We start from the raw sequence: 4388 nt of genomic DNA, 5'->3' as shown, positions 1-4388 counted from the left end.
GCTCTAAGTCTCTCGTGGCCAAGGCTTTTCGTCATGGATTTTATTGGCTGACGGCTCATGCTGATGCAGAGGATTTGGTTAGTAAATGTGATGGTTGTCAGAAAGTTTCAAGATGAGCTCACGTGCCAGCTCAAGAGTTGAGGATGATTTCAGTTTCTTGGCCATTTGCAGTCTGGGGGCTTGATATGGTTCGGCCTTTCAAAAAGTCCAAGGATAAAAAGACCCACCTTTTGGTGGCGGTTGACAAATTCACAAAGTGGGTCGAAGCAGAGCCGGTTAGTAAGTGTGATGCGGCAACAGCGGTTCAATTCATCAAAAAGGTGATATTCTGTTTTGGTTTTCCCTACAACATTATAACTGACAATGGCACTAATCTGTCCAAGGGTGTTATGAAAGAGTTTTGTCAACGGGAGCATATTCGACTTGATGTATCATCATTGGCTCACCCCCAGTCCAATGGCCAAGCTAAGAGAGCCAATCAGGAAATCTTAAAAGGCATAAAGCCCCGACTTATGGTCCCTTTGCAGAGGACGCCGGGTTGTTGGGTGGAGGAATTACCCTCAGTGTTATGGAGCATCAATACCACACCCAACAGATCTACGGGTCACACGCCTTTCTTCATGGTTTACGGAGCAGAGGCGGTTCTCCCTAGTGACATCCGTCACGACTCGTCCCATGTGGTGGCTTATGTTGAAGCTGATTATGAAAAAGCACGTCGTGTAATGACCAAACCTCGAAGGATTTGAGTCTTTGTGCTTACCGTGCTAGTCCCTGGATCGAACTCGCTAGCACACACAGTATAGACGAATACCAGAATAGCAAGTGCATCATTTATTACATCGTATGATCCAAAATAAATAAAATAAAACAATCTGCATAGCACTTGGCTAGCTTTATTCAATCAAACAACAGAAAGTAGCAGAAAATAACGATGAGTCCCATCATAGCCCACTGGCGATGCTAAGTGCAGACTCGTGACCCTAACGGTACCTTACTCTTCGTCAGAATATCCTGCACCTGCAACATGAGACGTTGCAGCCATATAGGTCAATACTTGGAATGTATTGGCAAGTTACACAGGAGTAATAATATAGCAGACCTACATGTATATGCATAGTATATCAAAAGGAAGGCTTGAGGGTTTATTTTTGCACAAAGCTGATTTTGTCCTCATAACTACCTAATAGTCAAATTTTTATTTAGTTCTTTTATTACTACAATTAAATGCACAAGGTTGAGTTGGCAAAATCAACTCCAACCTACCCTTTATTAAGTTGCCCACAAATATTATTAAGTGTCACATCTGTCAAGATCATCCAACAACTGTAATGGCATAGTGGCTCAAATTTACCCATAACCGGGGGCACGGCTAATCATGATTAGTTTTAATACTCTACAGAGTTTTGTACGCTTTTCCCACTGGACCCAATCCGAAGATTGAGACAAAGTCTTTCAGAAGAGGTTCCCTTAACCACCTGACGGCCACATCCCACCTACATATGCTACATCTGTCGACACTGTCTGGGCAAGGGTTCCAACAACTGATCAACTAAGCCAGAGCCCATATAGCCAGTGGCCGCACATGGAAACTACTAGTCACTAAGTCTGTCTGATCTTTTTGAACCTGGGCGACATTCCACTTAGGGTGCACTCTCATGGGCGCATGGCCTTAGAAAAGGTGCAAGACCCCATGACGCCTTCCCTCAACACCAAGCAATACCACTTCCGCCCAGAGGTAAGTTAAATCCTGAGTTACTACTCAATTTGTTAAATATATATAATCCTCACATAAATTCAATGAATACATGAACCACCCCCGTCTACAAAGCATAGCAACCTACCACTACCACGATTTGCAAAGACGGGAAGATAGCTCAACAACATAGCTAAAAATAATATAGTATTCCTATACATGCATATATTCACAGTGTGATATAACTACATGCATAGAAAACAATAGGTAAAGGATGATCAACATGTAACTTGCCTTGGTTCTGGTTCAGAAAGTCACACTCCTGACAATAGCTCGCGTCGCACTCCGGACAATCTACACGTTTCACACAATTCAACAATCAATCACCGGAACACGAAAAGAACCAAAACAAAACCAACAGCAACAAAACCATTTTAAAGCTCAACAACAGAAGCTTAAAAGCACCTAAATTGCACTAGGTCACAACGCAAAAAGAATCACTCGATTCCGATAAACGGTTTGAAAGTTACGGCCTCCGGAAGATTTAATTCAAATTCAAACGAATTCAAATTTGAATAGAGCAAACATGTGCCAAGTTGGTACTGTGATATTGTGCTGATTTTTGTGAGTGCACAGGAAAAGGAATTACCTAAATTGGATATCTAGAAAAGAAGTTATACCTAATTGACTTTGGATGAAAAACTGAAAGAAGGAAAAAAAACAAAAACAGCAGAAAATTCCTGGGCTGTAGCAACTCCTGTGCGGTACTGTAGCAGAGCGCCACGTGTCAGCTGCTGATTGGCTGGGCGCGTGTGGTGTGCGCGTGTGCTCACCAGAATAGGGGAAAACGGCGACGGTGGTCGGGTGTCAGCGGCGGCGGCTCTCCGGCGGGTTTCCGGCGAAGGCGAGGTGACGGACGGGTGCGGAGGTGAGTGGTGGAGGCACTGGTGGTGCTCAACGGCGGCGGGGTGTCCTCGAGCGGCTGTAGCGAAGACGTGAACTCCGGCGAACTCAGGTGAAGTCGGCTGGCTTGTTCCTCTCCCTCTGCTGCGTTTTCGGCAACACAAAGACGTCAGGCGAGGGAGGCTTCGAGCGAGGAAACGAGTGGAGCAGGCGGAGTGGATCTTCGAGTTCTTACGGCGACAGGAACAACCGGCGAACGACGGCGAACAGCGGAGCTCCGGACGAGATGCGTTCTGCCCTAGCTCACGCGTGCGGCAGCGATAGGTGTCGAGGGAAAGAGGTTCAGTGCGTCGGGGCCTTGGGTATGCGCCAGACAGATCGGGTTGCACCGGGGTGGCCGGGTCGGCCTCGGTGTGCGTGCGTGCGTTCGGCGCGGCGGCTGCAGTGTCCGGCTCGGGGTAGGGGATGAACAGGGGCACGGGCCCGCTGTCAGCGGCTGGAGGCGAGGTGGATCGGGCGCGGGTCGGGTGCGAGCGACGCTGTGGCGTACCGCTTCGCGGGAAGTGGGCTGCTGGGCTGAGGGCGGTGGGGTTTGGTGGGCCGCGGCTGTCTGGGCCGCGCAGTGCGCTGCGCTGCGTTTTTTTTTTCTTTTTTTAAACACAAACCCCAGCAGCAAAAATAAATAAAATAACATACACAACATAAAATCTAAATAAAAATACCCAGACACACGGTAAAATCTATAGTGCTAATATAAACTACAGGAACACTAGTTCCTTACCTAATGCAATTTTAGAAATTCATTTTGATGCAAAAGGCCACACAAACAGTAAAATAACACACAATTAAAATATTTTGAAGATCGCAAAAATTACCAGAACATATTAGATGAACTGGAAATAATATTCTGCACATTATGACCATTTTTTTAAAATACGGGAGAAGTCATGTTATCTCCACTCCAAATAAATTGCCTTTTGTTGCATAATGATTCGAATATTGCAGAAAGACAAATAATGCAATAAAAATATGATATGCATATGAATGATCTAATAACATCCTAATTTAGGAAAATTGGGATGTTAGACGTCGGGATGTTATTGACCTGTTGGATGAGGAGCATGACCTTGCGGCGGCTAGTTCGGTGATTTACCAGCAAGATCTGCGCCGTTATCACAGCCGCCGGGTTAAAACCAGGACCTTTCAAAAAGGTGATTTGGTGCCCCGCCTTATCCAGGATCAAACTGATATGCACAAGCTATCCCCACCTTGGGAAGGGCCCTTTGTGGTCAGCAAAAATCTGAACAACGGGTCATACTACCTTATTGATGTTCGAGACCACAAGGACTCACGCACGTCAGAGGAGGAGACTCGCCGGGCGTGGAATATTGCTCATCTTCGGCCTTATTACACCTGAGCCACTGGCTCTTGTGATGTACATATTATAATGAGTATAATAAAGACAGCATCCCTGATAATTCAGGGCCTCTGTCGTTTCATTTCTGAGAATAATGAGTCTTTATTGTCACCTCATATGATCACTTGTGGGCTTCCTGCTCATTGAGCATAGCTATGACTACCCTTTTGATCTGGCTTGTACGCCATGATTACAAAATACTAGGGGGCTTCATGCTCATTGAGCATAGCTATGACTACCCTATTGATCTGGCTTGTACTTTTGGACTGAAATATTACTTGGGGGCTCTTTGTTAAAATGGACAAGAGCTTTTGATGACCCTTGTAGTAGGCTTAGAAGCCAGGTGTATTCGCCTAAAAATCCGGGTTATCCTGC

At 45.8% G+C, this 4388-nt stretch overlaps 1 long non-coding RNA gene across 1 annotated transcript; it reads right to left on the bottom strand.

The window, feature by feature from the left end:
- Positions 1–1987: 1987 nt before the first annotated feature.
- Positions 1988–3013, bottom strand: LOC123058274 (uncharacterized). The gene is made up of 3 exons (XR_006427115.1): positions 2832–3013; positions 2527–2740; positions 1988–2047 (listed from the first exon to the last, which is right to left on the bottom strand). It is a non-coding gene; the product is annotated as an uncharacterized lncRNA (long non-coding RNA).
- Between the last annotated feature and the right edge of the window lie 1375 nt (positions 3014–4388).

Source organism: Triticum aestivum, chromosome 3A (genome assembly GCF_018294505.1).
Source record: "Triticum aestivum cultivar Chinese Spring chromosome 3A, IWGSC CS RefSeq v2.1, whole genome shotgun sequence".
Lineage (NCBI taxonomy): Eukaryota > Viridiplantae > Streptophyta > Magnoliopsida > Poales > Poaceae > Triticum > Triticum aestivum.
This window is presented reverse-complemented; position numbering and strand designations above follow the sequence as displayed.